The sequence below is a fragment of the Musa acuminata genome, chromosome BXJ3-1 (genome assembly GCF_036884655.1).
Source record: "Musa acuminata AAA Group cultivar baxijiao chromosome BXJ3-1, Cavendish_Baxijiao_AAA, whole genome shotgun sequence".
Classification (NCBI taxonomy): Eukaryota; Viridiplantae; Streptophyta; class Magnoliopsida; order Zingiberales; family Musaceae; genus Musa; species Musa acuminata.
In genome coordinates this window covers 27120325-27137189 of record NC_088349.1, presented here as the reverse complement: position 1 = coordinate 27137189, position 16865 = coordinate 27120325, and the positions used below count along the sequence as shown (strand labels likewise).

The 16865-nt window shown below is 41.3% G+C and overlaps 1 long non-coding RNA gene across 1 annotated transcript; it reads right to left on the bottom strand.

Moving 5' to 3' along the window:
- Window positions 1–5926: 5926 nt before the first annotated feature.
- Window positions 5927–8396, bottom strand: LOC135628445 (uncharacterized). The gene is made up of 2 exons (XR_010492857.1): window positions 7920–8396; window positions 5927–6203 (listed from the first exon to the last, which is right to left on the bottom strand). It is a non-coding gene; the product is annotated as an uncharacterized LOC135628445 (long non-coding RNA).
- Between the last annotated feature and the right edge of the window lie 8469 nt (window positions 8397–16865).

Below are 16865 nucleotides of genomic sequence, written 5' to 3'. Positions count from 1 at the left end.
CCTAGTTGACATGCATCGCATACTTTGTCCTTAATAAACTTTATATTTGGAATTCCTCGTACTAATTCTTGAGATGAGATCTTAGATATTGTTTTCATGCTTGCATGGCCTAATCTCCTATGCCAAAGCCAAGCATCATCATTTACGGCGGAGAAGCACATTTCATTACTTAGTTCATCAAGATTGATGGTATAGACATTATTTTGTTTTAAAGCAATCATAGTCATGTTATGATTTGGTTTTTCAATAATGCACATATTTGATTCAAATCTAACGATGTAACCTTTATCGCATAGTTGACTAATACTCAAGAGATTATGTTTCAATCCATCAACTAGTAAGACATCATCAATGGAAAAATTAAATTTGTTACCAATAGTTCCCTTGCCAATGATTTTGCCCTTGTTGTTGTCTCCGAAGGTAACGTACCCTTCTTCTTTGCTAGTGAGCATAGAGAAATGAGATGGATCTCCAATCATATGTCTTGAGCATCCACTATCGAGATACCATCTCTTGCTCCTAGCTTGTGGGTTTGTCTACAAAAGAGGATGATTTTTAGGTACCCATTTGATTTTGGGTGCCTCAAAAATTGACCCACTAACTTTGTTATTTATGATTGAATTCTTTATAGTTCCTTTAGGAACCCATATTAATTTTTGTGAACTAATTTTCCTAAATGGGCATTTGTAGGCAATATGTCCGGATTTGCAACAAAAGTTGCATTTCATATAAGAGGAAACATGTAATGTAGGTCCTTTTATGAAAGTGGTAGGATTTTGATGTAATCCTTTTACAAATCCAATTCCATTTCTATTTGCGATGTGACCCTTGTGTGCAAGGATCATATCTAATCCTTTGCTACCAACCTTAAACTTGTTTAAGGTTTCCTTAAGAAGCAAATTTTCATTTTTTATTGCTTCTAAGTGCTCACACTTAGAGCATGGAGGAGTTTGAAGACTATCAAACTTATCTTGTAGCAAAGCATGCTCTTTCTTTAAGATACTTAACTTCTTGCTAACAGTTCTACATTCATCAAATAATTCATGAAAAGCGATAGATAGTTCTTCAAAAGATAAGTCTTCATTAAATAAATCACATACCTCTTCTCCTAACGCCATTAGCGCGTAATGAGCAACTTGCTCGGTGTTGGACTCCTCTTCTTCGGATGCGCTTGAATCATCCCACGTTGCCTTGAATGCCTTCTTCTTTGATGTTCTTTTTTTGGCTTGAGGACAATCGTTCTTATAGTGTCCCGGTTTTTTGCATTCATAGCAAATCACTTGGTCCTTCTTTTGTTCAAATTTATTTTTTGTATTATTTTTAAATCTGTTCTTTCTTAAATATTTTTTAAACTTTTGAGTCAAAAGTGCAATGTCATTGTCACTGTCCTCATCACTTGATGTTCCTTTCAAGTGGTCTTCTTGTGATTTGAGTGCCATATCCTTCCTATTCTTTGGAAGGGGGTTCTCGAGTTCGTCATGAGCTTGACATGTCATTTCGTAGGTCATTAGAGACCCAATGAGTTCTTCAAGAGGGAATGCTTTAAGGTCTTTGGCCTCTTGAATGGCCGTAACTTTTGGATCCCAACTTTTAGGGAGGGATCTTAAGATTTTAGTTACTAGTTCAAAGTTAGTAAAATCTTTACCAAGAGCTTTGAGTCCATTGATGACATCCGTAAACCGGGTGTACATGTCTCCGATGGACTCACTTGGTTTCATTCGGAAAAGTTCGTAAGAGTGCACAAGGATGTTGATTTTGGACTCTTTCACTCGGCTAGTGCCTTCATGAGTGACCTCAAGAGTTCTCCAAATATCAAAAGCCGAATCACACATTGAAACACGATTAAATTCATTTTTGTCTAGTGCACAAAACAAGGCATTCATAGCCTTTGCATTTAAAGCAAAAACCTTCTTCTCCGATTCATCCCATTCGCTTATCGGAAGAGAAGATTTTTGAAATCCATTCTCGACAATAGACCAAAGCTCAAAGTCCATAGAAATGAAGAAGATTCTCATGCGAGTCTTCCAATATGTGTAATCCGACCCATTAAACAAAGGTGGTCGTGCAATAGAATGGCCCTCTTGCATACCGGAGTAAGCCATCTCTCTTGGGTATTAAACCAAATATGAGAGATAACCTTGCTCTGATACCACTTGTTAGGATCGGAGCGGCACTAAGAGGGGGGGTGAATTAGTGCAGCGGATTAAAACTTCGATTTTAATCAAAATCTTTCGTACGTTAAGAACGAAACTTGAGAAATTTAACTTGAAGGCGTATTCTTGAAGTTGCGCAGCAAGAGTAATAAGGAACTAAAGCAGTAAGAAGATTTGCAGTAATGTAAATGACAATAATAAAAAGCAAACCAGAGATTACGCCGATTTTTAGAGTGGTTCGGTCAAATGACCTACTCCACTTGCGAGGCCCCTCTTCGATGAGGCTCCCACCTTCCACTAGCAAGTCTCTTGAAATGGAAGGGTAAACACCCCTCTTACAACCTTTTACAAGCAGCTCAACCTCTTACAAATTTTCAATAAGAAAGGAGGAGGAGAACTCTCTAGCAAATTGAAAACAAGACTTGCTAAGACTTTCTAAGACTTTTCTTTCAATCAAAATGCTTTTCAAAAGTTGTAACCTCAGTTGAGATTTGAGGGGTATTTATAGGCCTCAAGAGGATTCAAATTTTGGGCTCCAAAATTTGAATTCTCTTAGGGTTCCCGGTGCTGGCGGTTCCACCGCCCAACTAGGCGGTGCCACCGCCCAGCGCTCGAGTGCTGGGCGGTTTCACCGCCCAGCCAGGCGGTGCCACCGCCTGGCTTTCCGATTCATTGGTTTGGCTTAATTTTAGCCCAAACTAAATTTGACTTTGGGCCCAGTTGGCCCCTAACCAGGATATAGGATTATCTCTTAATCCTAATCCTAATTACAGGTGAACTACATAACACAAAAAAAACATCCTAAGCAAGTTTTTTTTTTTTTAACCGCGAACGTCGAGTCTTGTTCCGGCGAGCTTTCCGACGAACTTCTTCCGACGGACTCCCTGCAAGCTCCCAATCTTTGTGATGACTTTAACGAGTAGCCGAGCCTTCTCGGTGATCTCCGCGAGCCTCCGACGATTTCTTCGGCGAACTTGTGACACGTTCCCGATTTCTTCTTGGTTGGTTCCGACAGCATCTCCGATGATTCTTCGGTCTCTTAAACATCCATCGAGCTCGACTCCAGTATCCTTGCTTTATGTTTTCTGGTTATCGTAGTTAATCCTGCACACTTAACTCAATAATATGGATTAGATCAATTAACCCACCAATTGATTATATCATCAAAATCCGAGATTCAACATTGGACTCTAAATCTTTTAATCCAGGTATTAAAAGAAAGATCTACGAGTCTAGGTTCCAATGTAAAAAGATTTGAATAAATCAAAGTTTTCAATAGGACTTATAGGCAGTTCAGTATCAAAAGGTCAGAATCTCAAACGTTGTACAGATTCGAATTGTTACGTCTAAACAAGAGATATATCAAATGCAAGGCTAGAACAATTCAAAGTTCCTCATATTCAAAGCAAATGTAGAGATAAAATTACAATAAGAAAAGATCAAGACACTTGCAATAGGAAAGATTAGAAAACTTGCAATAGGAAGGATCGAAACACTTGCAAAAGGAAATGCAATAGGAAAGATAAGAACACTTGCACGACGAAGATCATAATACTTGCAATAAGAAAAATTAGAACAATTATAGGAGAACGATCGGGAAACTTGCCTTTCAAATATTTTGATCCGAAGATCCAAAAAAGGTGTCAGCCCAAATCCTTCTACTTTTCTTCCATGTCCTCTCCCTGTTTCGTTTTCTACATATCTTTTTTTTTTCCTCCACAACTGCAGCTCATGCAGAACATAGAGGCATAGGCACTTGCTCTCTCTTACTCTGATTCCTCTATTTTCTTTTTCAAACACAACTATCGCAGCCATCGCAGTTGCCACTACCACAGTCGTAGCCACGACCGCAGTTGCTGTCACGACCACAGCTGCTGTCACAACCGCAGCCCCTTCCACTACACTACTTCCTTCCTCCCTTCTCTCGTTCCTACTTTTTCTTTCCCAAACACAACTGTTTCAGACGTAGCGGCCACCACCGCAGCCGCAATCACGGCCATAGCCCCTTTTTTTTTTCCCTTTCCTTTCTTTCTCTTTCCCAAAAGCAGCTGCTGCAACTACCGCAGCCAACGTCGCAGCCACGGCCGCAGCCACCACAACCGCAGCCTCTTCTTCCTCCCCTGCTCTGTTTCCTCTCCTTCTATTCCAACTGCAGCTGCCACTGCCGTAGCTACCTCCCCTTCTCTTCCTCTCTTCTTCCCTTTTCCTTTCTCTTCTTCTTCCTTTCCTTCTCTTCTTTCCCAGCTGCACTGCTGCAGTCGCAGCCTCAGCCACGGCCGCCAGCCTCTTCTTCCTCCCCTGCTCATCTTCCTCTCCTTCTTCTCTTCCAACTGCAGCTGCCATCTCCGCAGCCGCAGCCCCTTCTTCCCCTTCTCGTCTTCCTCTCCTTCCCTTCTTCCTTCCTCTTCCTCTTTCCCTGCCACAGCTGCAGCTGCCACAACCGCAGCCGCAGCTGCTTCTTTCTCTTCTCCTCTTCCTTCTCCTCCCTTTCTTCTTCTTCTCTTCTTCCTCACCTTCTCTTCCTCTCCTTCTCTTCTAGCTGCAGCTGCCACCGCCGCAGCTGCAACTCCTCCTTTCCCTTCTCTTCTTCTCCTCTTCTTCTTCCCTCCTCCTCCCCGGCATCACACACACCCTCTCCTCTGTTTCCTCTGCAGGAAACAGAGGTATCAAAACCTCTTCTCCTGCTTCCTCTTCTTCTTCTCTTCCTCTTCTTCTTCTTCTCCTCTTCGAACGCCCCACACCTCTCCTATATTTCCACCTACGGAAACAGAGGTGCTGCAGCCCTAGCTGCTGCCACCTCTCGCTCCTCTCCCTCTTCCCTCTCTTTTCCCTCTTCTTCTCCTTCTTCCTTCTCCTTCCTTTCTTTTTCTTCTCTTTTTCCTCACCTTCTCTTCCTCTCCTTCTCTTCCAGTTGCAACTGCCACTGTCGCAGCCCTAGCTCCTCCTTTCCCTTCTCTTCTTCAACTCTTCTTCTTCCCTCCTCCTCCCCGGCATCACACACACCATCTCCTCTGTTTCCTCTGCAGGAAACAGAGGTATCACAACCTCTTCTCCTGCTTCCTCTTCCTCTTCTCTTCCTCTTCTTCTTCTTCTCCTCTTCGAACACCCCACACCTCTCCTCTGTTTCCACCTGCAGGAAACAGAGGTACTGCAGCCCTAGCTGCTGCCACCTCTCGCTCCTCTCCCTCTTCCCTCTCTTTTCCCTCTTCTTCTCCTTCTTCTTCCTTTCTCCTCCCCAACACCCTCTTCTCTGTTTCCTCTGCAGGAAACAGAGGTATCACAACCTCTTCTTCTACTCTTCCTCTTCTTCTTTTTCTCCTCTTCGAATGCCCCCACACCTCTCCTCTATTTCCACCTGCAGGAAACAGAGGTGCTGCAGCCCTAGATGCTGCCACCTCTCGCTCCTCTCCCACTTCCCTCTCTTTTTCTTCTTCTTCTATTCTTCTCTTCTCCCTCTTCTTTTCCCTCTTCTTCTTTTCTTCTTCTCCTCTTCTTCCTTTCTCCTCCCCAACGCCCCACAGCTCCTCGCTGCAGCCCTTGCCGCAGCCACCTCTGTCACGCCCCTAAAAATATCCATGATATTTAAATTTTTTCGCCACAACTAACCCAGGATCCAAACACACATTTGAGGTCACTAAGAAAACATTCGGATCAAAAATTTCACTTCTATAATCTATCAATTCATAACCCTGTGCAATTCATAAACATAGCACACATCACTCGATAATTTATACAATCTGAACTCAACTCATCAAAATAAAAACCACAATATAAATCCACAAGTGGGGAAATCCATGCAGTCACCACAATCATCGATTTACCATAAGTTCATATCATTACACGAATTTAATTTAACATTCCAAAACCCTATACATGAGGGATCCTTTAACTTACACAAAATCCACAGGTTTAGATTCATAGTCACATTTCATTAGATGCAGCGTAGCTTATACACAACTACATATATGCTAACAAAAGTTCTGCCCAACGTCTTCTAAACTTTCCACTGCCTCAGCCCATTCTTAACATTTAAGCAAGAGTTACGCTATCCTGAAAAATTTATCAACAAATGGGGTGAGCATAAAGAGCTCAGCAAGTGACTAACATATCCATATCAAAATAGTACAATTTCCAAAGAGATGCAGTTTTCAAACACGAAGCAGAATATACGATTTCGTATACATAATATCATTAGGAGCAGAATCATAATTGTCCTTTTTAATCATACATATTTGGTTCCTGACAGATGGGGCATAGAGTAATTGGAGCATATCAGAAACAAAGGAAACATATCGGAGCTTATCAATGACATTTAAAATGTTCCAAATCACATCAACGACATATGGAACATTACGAAGCAAAATCAACAGTGAATGAAGCATTTCAGAGCATATCAAACTCATATGTCATACAGAAGCTCAAACGTCGTCCTTGACGTTGCAATCATATCATAACTATCCAGAGCATGAACAGAAATAACTCACCAAAACTCTGGATGTCATATCAAACATATAGAGGGTGTAGTGGGATCTCAGTCAGAATGTGATTCATCCATTTCTGAATGATCACCTGACAAAAGTCTCCCACGTCTGGGAGCTCCATCCACCCACGTCTAGGTGAAGTCAAAGGGGGCCGGCAGAGCATCGCAGGCTCTAAGCAATATCCCACATAGCGGGACCCCACATAGCGGGCAAATAAGCGCATACCAGAATATCCCACATAGCGGGACCCCACATAGCGGGCAAATCAGCGCATACCCTTTACCATTTCTGGCAAAGGTCCAGACAATCCCACACACCAGAGTACAAGAAGGCAGTTTCAACAAATTGCAGCATATAACGGAAGCACACGCGGAACAACCAAACGTACATGTGCCTTTTCAAAAACAATGTGATGCAAAGAACAAATCTCTCACAAAAATATTCATTTTAGGGAAAGAATTGAAAGCAAGAGTGTACAGGGATTCTAAGCAATCGTAACCAGCTCAATTCCAATAAGAAGGTTAGGCGAATTCAAGTATCCAAAGGAAATGAAACAGAATACGCGAAATCGACCAAAGCTCGATTTCGGACAGAATTCCAGTGGCACATCCAACAAATATTTCAAAATAACAAATATGCTCCAATACTCATAAGAAGGCTATGGTTGAACCATATATCAGTCTATATTCGGATGGAACAGATTTCATATGAAACAGGGCTCCCAACACAGAGTTACCTCTGATTTGGTAACGTAAGGTCAAAATCACAATCACTGGTTTGCAGACTTTATAGGATCGGATTCAACAGACGATAGGATGAGCAATTGAACTCCAAAATGTTCAAACTATATGTCAAAAGAGAGGATTTCAAGTCTAGTTTCAAATAAAATCAGTTTGGTACAAATCAGAATTTTCAACAGGGAGTTATAGGCGTTTTAGTTTCGAAAGGTCAGAAGTCTTGAACTCTGTTTTACAGCGTCTATAGGCTCTTTTGAAACAAATTTTTGGGTAAGTATTCGGTGTCCAAAATCTACCAAATCGGTGTCAAAAGAAAGACATACGAGTCTAATTTCAAACAAAAATAGTTCCTACCTGAATTCTCATTCTGTACTAAAACTTAGGGCCGAAGCAGTGCTTAGGGGTCAGTTTACCGAAAACTTTCAGAATCCATAGTTCTATGTCCAAAGAGGAATATATCAGTTTCTAAATAAAAATCTTCCAATTTATTTTGAATCAACATAAAAACAGAGTCAAATACTTATGTAGGATGGGGTTAGAACACTTGCCTTTGCAAATTTTGACCCGAAGTAACAAGATTAAAGCAAAAACCCTAAAAGCCCCAAATTTTCTTTCTCTTCTCCTTCTTCTTCTTCTTCTTCTTCTTCTTCTTTTCTTTCCCTGATCACCCACGAGCTGCCTCCTCTGCTTCCTTAACAACGAAGGCAGAGAGGCTTAAGCGGTGGAATTTGTCATTTGGTGCATTTTGCAGTTTAGTCCTTGTTTTTATCATATTCACGATTAGGTCCTTAGGGTTTACATATAGGTCCTCAGATTCTTTCTTTTTTTTTTTTTTTTTTTTTTTTTGAACAGATCTCCCAAATCTTAAAAATAAGTTACCTCTGATTCATACTCTATTTCTTTTATCAATTAAAATAGATGCTTACATTATCACCAAAAATTTATACGAACATTCGGAATTGAGGGGTGTTACAACCTCCTCTTTTCTTCTTCTTCTTCTTCTTCTTCTTCTCTTCTTCTCCTCCCCGACGCTCCACACATGAACTCCTCTATTTCCTCCTACACGAAACAGAGGTGCTGCAGCCCTAGCTGCAGCAGCTATCTCTCTTCCCTCTCCCTCTTCTCCCTCTTCTTCTTCTTCTTTTCTTCTCTTCTCCCTCTTCTTCCTCTCTTCTTTTCCCTCTTCTTCTTCTTTTATTCTCTTCTCCCTCTACTTCTCTTCTTCTTCTCCCCAAGCCCCACAGCTCCTCTCTCTATTTTGGGAACAGAGATCGTGGGAGGCAGTGGGATAAAACCGAAATTTTTGATTTTTTTTTTATTTTTGCAACTTAACAGTTTAGTCCTTGAAATTTCTATATTTACATATAGGTCCTCAAATTTATATATAAATCCTTATTAATAAATTTTTAAAATTGAGGGATATTACACTCTTCCCTCCTTAAAAGAAAATTTAGTCCTCTAAATTGGTCATAGCTCAATCGATGAAAAGATAAGGCTTATGATTTCTTTATTTCCTCCTCCTTCTCTCAAATAGCTTCATTAATACAATACAATTACACAATTATCCAAGAGTGACCGAAATATTCTCCTCCTTGATCCTCAATAGATGGTAACCTGACCTTAAATCAATCTTTGAAAATACCTGTGCACCTTGCAGTTAATCAAACAAGTCGTCACTTTAGAGAATACTCGTTTTTTTATTGTCACTTGATTCAACTGTCTATAATCAATATAAAGTCTCAATGTTCCATTCATCTTTTTAACTAATATCGGAGCACCCCATGATAAAATATTAAGCCAAATAAAATCCTTATTTAATAGTTCTTGTAGTTGCTTTTTCAATTCCACTTACTTAAATGATATCATTCTATAGAGAGGCTTAGATATTGGGATTGTCTCAAGGACCAAATCAAAAACAAAGTCACGTTTGGAGGTAATCCAAGCAAGTCATCCTGGGATACATTAGGCAAGGAGATAAATCATGTCCAATACTCTCAAAATAAAAGATCGGCTGATCAAATATGCAAAAAGTAATCATTTGTTATATAACAATCCATACTGGTATGATAAGAAGATAGCCAATTCATACCGAGTATAATATCAAAATTCCAAATCTCTAAGAGAACTAAATCAACAAAAAGTTCAAGTTCTCCAATAAAAATCAGACAAGAGGACCAGATTCAAGTTCGTTATCAAAGAATCTCCAATGATTGTATTTACATATATTATATAATACAGTGGTCTAGGATGAATACCCAAGTGATAAGTAAAATATTATGAATCAAATCAAAGATGGGACCCATGGTTAAACAAATATTTGCATTCTTTCATAAACATGAATAATACCTTCGATCACTAATTCAGAAGTTTTAGAATCATATTCAGTGATAGCATATACTCTGACATGGGCTGATGATTTATGAGGCAGTGACTCTTTCTTCTTGTTCAAGGGGCAGTCTTTTATTTTATGATCCAACTTTCTACAAGCAAAATAGACTCCAATCACCCGAAAATACAAATTTGTTTCATAATTTAACTTGTAATTCACACATGATTGAGTCTTTTGTGGTGACTTCCCATTTCAAATCCAAATGTCTTGACCCTCTTGTTATTACTTCCTGATTCATATTCAATCATATTTTTATTGATAAACTTGTCCTTATCATTCTTGCCACTGATCTCCAAAAATTCTTTTCATTGTTGCCATTAATGATCAGCCTCTACTTCCAATACAAGGTGGCAAAAGAAATCTTTCGATCATCAGAACAATTTTGTGCGTCAAATATCTTCTCTGTTTACATCATCCATTTTTCTACCACCAATGAAAATAGGTTCACCATGCTTTCATTGCGCTACTCTGATTTAGTATCCTCAATCAACCCTTTCATCCACCTTAATTAATTAGAAACAAATGAAATGGGAGGACCATATGTCCTCATTATCCTAGATTCCTAAAATGCATCAAAGAAAATTTCCACCAATCACTATAGTTCATTAGACCTCAATATATTTTGCACGTCAACATATCAAATATTTCAGTAATCCTCAAACCATGCTCTGATACCACCTCTGTCACGCCCCTCAAAATATCCAAGGTTTGGTTGTCCCAGATCTAGTACAGCTGGTCATTAGGAGTGGTAGTCAACCTTACGAGGGCTATTGAGTGTCGATAGAGGATCATCCACTCTCGGCGTCATGAAAGGAATATCTCATGTGTTCTTGCTCAGATAAATCCCTGGCCAGGGTCATTCGGGTTGAGAGAGAAAGAGTTCTCCGGGAGAATCCGATTAGAGCGAGACTCCAGTAGAAACCGTATGGGTCTGATAGCACCATGCTCGATATACGTTCTCTGGGATATTAGATGGATGAGGGACTATAGGTACACGGTAACTAAGGATAGACAGGTCCAATGGATTGGATTCCCCTGTATCGTCTGGGGACTACGGCGTAGTGGCCTAGTACGTCCGTAGTCGATGAGTCGAGTGAATTATTACAGAGATAATAATTCACTGAGTTAGAAGGAGTTCTGACAGGTATGACTCACGGCTAGCTCGATATTGGGCCTAGAGGGTCATACATATATGGTAGGCATTGCGATGAGTAGAGGTTCGGATATGAGATATCCAACGGAGCCCTTGTCTTATTGGATGCAGATCTAATACCCACTAGGGGAGGACCCATTAGGGTTTGACAGGGGACCTCTATAAATAGGAGGGATTCAGAGCCTCATGGGCTAGAGCCTTTGCTTGCCTTTCCTATTCTCCTCTCCCTCTCCACCTTAGAGCAGGCCTGGAGTTTTGAGGAGCGTCGTCGCAACCCTACTATATGGATCACCGCTAGGGAGGAGGACGCTTGACCTCCTTCACCCTCTCCTAAGGATCTGCAAGGAAACAGGGATATACGATCTCCCAAGATAACACAATCTACTCTATACGTAGTTTTAAGTTTCGCGGATTTTGTGTACCAATCTTCGCACGACGACGAACATCTCTTTGGGAATCGGGGATTTTGTTTTTCTCGGAGTTTGCGTACCAATCTTCGCACGACGACGAACATCTCTTTGGGAATCGGGGATTTTGTTTTTCTTGTTCTTTCGCTGCGCATAAGATGTAGCCCCCAAGATTTCCCAACACTACCAATCGATGACTATGAGGCAATGCTTGGTATAGAATGGCTGACTACACTAGGTGATGTCTCTTGGAACTTTTCTAAATTAATTATTAAATTCTATTGTAAGGGCAAACATATCATCCTACGCGGGAAGCGCGGAAGCAACGTTACCATTGTTTCGACCCAACGAATGGAGAAAGTTTTGCACAAGGTAAATGGTGGCTTTTTGATGCATCTCCAGCCACAACCAGAAGAGAAGAAAATAGAAATTGAATATCAAAATCTTGCTCAATTGCTTACTAAATTTGCCGACATATTTGCTGAATCGCGCGGTCTTCCTCCTTCTCGGCAACATGACCATCGAATTCCAATCCTTCCGGGCAAGCCACCAGCGAACACTCGACCGTACCGATATCCTCACCTCCAGAAAGATGAAATTGAAAAGATCGTAAAGGAGATGCTTGAAACAGGGGTGATTCGGCCAAGTTGCGGCCCCTATTCCTCACCGGTGCTACTTGTACGTAAGAAGGACGGAACTTGGTGGATGTGCATCGACTACCGAGCTTTAAATGGCATCACCATCAAGGACACGTACCCAATACCAATGGTGGATGAACTTCTTGATGAATTGAAAGGAGCTCGAGTCTTCACGAAATTGGACCTCCGATCCAGTTACCACCAAATTCGGGTATGTGACGATGACATTCCAAAAACTTATTTCGCACACATGATGGCCATTATGAATTCTTGCTAATGCCTTTTGGACTTACTAATGCTCCTTCAACCTTTCAAAGTCTCATGAATGATATATTTTAGAGCTTTCTTCGTAAATTTGTGCTGGTATTTTTTGATGATATTCTCATTTATAGCCCTTCACTTGAGACTCACTTTCAGCATTTACGGATTATTTTGACGATCCTTCGGGAGAATATTCTTTTTGTTAAGCAACCAAAGTGCAGCTTTCTCCAGCAAAAAGTAGATTACCTTGGGCATATAATATCAGAAGAAGGAGTGGCGGTAGACCCAACAAAAATTGAGGCAATGCAAGGCTGGCCGAAACCTACAAACGTGAAATTACTGCGGGGGTTCCTTGGACTAACGGGCTACTACCGAAAATTTGTTAAGGACTATGGGAAGATCAATGCACCACTCACTTCTTTACTAAAAAAAGATGATTTCCAATGGTCGGACAAAGCCTTTGCTGCCTTCGACAAACTTAAAGCAGCCATGACAACGATGCCGTTGCTTGCGCTACCAGATTTCAATAGACCCTTCATCATTGAGGCCGACGCATCTGGAGTCAGAATTGGAGCCGTTCGCATGCAAAATAGTCGACCACTCGCATACACTAGCAAGGCATTATCTCCTTCTCATCAAAACATGTCAGTATATGATAAGGAGATGCTTGCCATTGTACACGTAGTAACGAGGTGGAGACCCTACCTGATCGGCCGGCGATTTCAAATTAAAACTGACCATAAAAGCCTCAAGTACTTTTTGGAGCAAAAGATATCGTCCCCTGAGCAACAAAAATGGGTAACTAAACTTCTTGGATTTTATTATGAAATTATTTACAAAAAGGGGAAAGAAAACGTTGTTGCAGATGCACTCTCACGGCTACCTGAACAAGTTAAGGTTTCAGCCATCTCCCTTCCTACCACCGGTCTCCTCGAGGACATTAGGGAAGAATGAAAGAAGGATCCAGAGATCAGCAACATCATAAAAAAATTGGAGGAGGATCCAAGTGCAATAGCCCACTACACCTGGGATTCGAGAGATCTACGCCACAAAGGTCGCATTGTGCTTATACCTGACTCCCTTTGCATCACAATCATCTTGCATTAAATGCACTCCATACCTTCAGCAGGGCACTCTGGATTCCTAAGAACCTACAAAAGAGTGAAGCAAAATTTTTATAGAAATCAAGAAAACTCTCATTCGAGTTTTCCAATAAGTGTAGTCCAATCCGTTAAACAACAGTGGATGAACAACCGAAAAGCCCTCTTGAAAGCCATGAAGAGCCATTTCTCTCGGGTGTAAATCCAAAATGAGAAATACCGGGCTCTGATACCAATTGTCAGGATCGAAGCGGCACTAAGAGGGGGGAGTGAATTAGTGCAGCAGATTAAAACTTCGGTTTTGGAAAAATCTTTCGTACGATAAAAAACCGAACTCGAAAGTGCTTAACTTGAAAGAGTGTTCGTAAAGGTGTGCAGCAAAAGTAATGAGGAAGTAAAGCATGTATGAAGGTTTGCAGTAAGATAAATAGCAATAAGTAAATGCAAACCGGAGAACACACCAATTTAAAGTGGTTCGATCAAAATGACCTACATCCACTTGCGAAGCCTTCTTCGAAGAGGCTCCCAACTTCCACTAGCAAATCACTTTGAAGGGAAGGGACAAATACCCCTCTTACAATCTTTTACAAGTGGTTCACACTTTTATAAATTTTCAAAGAGAAAGAGGGAGGTGAACACTCAAGCTATTGAAAACAAAAACTTGCTAAAGACTTTACTAAGACTTTTATCTCAATCTCTTGCTTCTCAAAGGTTGTATTCTCTACTGAGAAATGAGGGGTATTTATAGGCCCCAAGTGGATTCAAATTTGGGCTCCAAATTTTGAATTCTCTTGGGTTTCCGAGGCCGGCGGTGCCACCGCTGGACCTCTCGGGTGCTGGGCAGTGCCACTGCTCAGTCCAGCGGTGCCACCGCTCAGTTCTCGGGTTCTGGGTGGTGCCACCGCCAAATCTGGCGGTGCCACCGCCTACACTATTTCAGCTCACTAGTTGAGCTTTAAACTTGGCCCAAACCAGTCCGAACTCGAGCCCAATTGGCCCCTACTTGGGTTATAGGATTAACACCTAATCCTAACCCTAATTAACATGCTAACTATGAATTTAAAGACACTTTCTAAGCTATTACAAAGTCCGTAAGTCAAGACTTCTTCCGACGAGCTTTCGGCGAACTTCCGACGGTCTTCCGATAAACTCTCGGAAACCATTCTGCAGACTCTCGACAAGCTCCTAGACTTCACGATTTGATCTTGACGAGTTCCAACGAGCTTCTTCGGCAAGCTCCGATCTTTCTCGGCAAGCTCCGCGAACTTCCAACGAACCTTCCGATGAGCTTCCGAAAAACCCTTCGGCAAGCTCCCTACTCATTCTCGGCTAGTTCCGACAGCATTCCCGATGAACCTTCGGACTTCCATCGAACTCTCAAACTCGCAACGAATCCTTCGTGCTTGACTCTGACACTTTATTTCGCTTTATGTCTTCATCATTATCGTAGTTAATCCTGCACACACAAGCTAAAACTCTACTCCGATCTAGACAATTATTACAACGCGAATTGACATTCTGTTGCTCGGAACGTCATTGGTTGGCGCTTCGTCCAATTCTTCAACGCATCGTCCTCTCTTGCGGCTTGTTGCCCAATCGGCGGTTGACCTCCGCAACCTCGATATCCTTGGCGCAATTCCGCTCTCCTTGGCCTGATGCCCGATGTCCGAAGCCTTCTACCGTCCAATATCCTAACGTGATCTCCTCCGGCACAACGTAAATTCCTCCTGCGTCAACTGTCTAATCCTGATCGAGTAGACCTGCATCACTCAAAATTCTTTTAAACATCTAAACACAATCAATTAGTTTCATCATCAAAATCCGAGATTCAACAAAATATAATGAAGAAGATGCGGAAGAAGAGCCACAACCGACCGACGTTATAGTACACACACTAGCTGGCTACTCATCAAACCCGCAAATGATGAAAGGGAGACTTCTTATGATTGAACCAATAGAAGAAGAACATTCAGAAGAGAACCTTGAATATAAAGAAGATGCGAAAGAAGAGCCACAACCGACTAATGTTACAGTACACGCACTAGCCGGCTACTCAAACTCGCAAACGATGAAAGTTGGAGGCCTTCTCAAACAACAACCGATCACTGTTCTCATCGACACGGGCAGTACTACTAACTTCCTAAATAGTAAGCTTGCTGTTTGGATAGCATTACCTATCGAGAATCGCTGCAGGTTTGATGTTAAGGTCACCGACGGACGGATTTTGAATTATGATCGTAGGCGCCCGCAGGAGAAACTATTGTTGCAGGACCAAGAGATAATTGCAGATTTCTTCCTTCTCCCTCTTAACAATCATGAGGCCATGCTCAGAATTAAATGGTTAACGATATTAGTTGATATTTCTTGAAATTTTACGAAACTAATTATGAAATTTTACAGTAAGGAGAAACAAGTGACATTGCATGGGAAACGTGGGGGCGACATAACAACGATTTGCACACAACAAATGAAGAAGGTTTTGCATAAAGCATGTAGCGACTTTTTGGTACAACTTGAGCAGCAAACTAAGGGAGAGCCAATAGAATTTGAAGATTCAAACCTACTTCCTTTGCTTGCTGAATTTTCAGATATATTTGATGAACCGTACAACCTACCTCTTACCCATCGGCATGATTATTATATAACGATTCTTTCAGGCAAACCTCCAGCAAATATACGGCCATATCAATATCTACATCTCCAGATGGATGAAATAAAAAGGATTGTAAAAGAGATGCTCGAAACAGGAGTTATTCGGCCAAGTTGCAACCTCTACTCTTCACCGGTGCTACTTGTACTCAAGAAGGACGGAATAAGGCGAATATGTGTTGACTATCGAGCTCTCAATGGCATAACCATCAAGAATAAATACCTTATTCCAATAGCATATGAATTGCTAGATGAAAGGGAGCACAAATCTTCACAAAGATGGACCTTTGATCCGGGTATCATCAAATATGAGTGTGCAAAGAAGACATACCGAAAACCTCCTTTTGAACACACAACAACCACTATGAATTTTTGCTTTCTTCAACAGAAAGTGGAATATCTTGGGCATATCATATCAGAGGAAGGTGTGACAGTGGACCCCTTCAAAATTGAAGCAATGCAAAACTGGCCTACCCCAAGGAACATAAAATTGCTACATGGCTTTCTGGGTTTAACAGTCTACTATCGTAAGTTCGTGAAAAACTATGGAAAGATCAATGCACTACTTACTTTCTTACTAGAAAAAGATGTCTTCCAATGGTTAAATAGAGCCTCCGCTGCCCTCGACAAACTTAAGGTAGCCATGACGACAACGCCGGTGCTAACACTACCAGATTTCAACCAAACCTTCATTATTGAGGCCGATGCATTTGGAGTCAGAATTGGAGCCATTCTCATGCAAGATGGTCGACCACTCGCATACATTAGCAAGGAATTATCTCCCGCCCATCAAAATAAGTCAACATATGATAAGGAGATGCTCATCATTGTGCGTGCAGCAACGAGGTGGAGACCCTACTTGATTGGTCGACGATTTCAAATTAAAACCGACCTTAA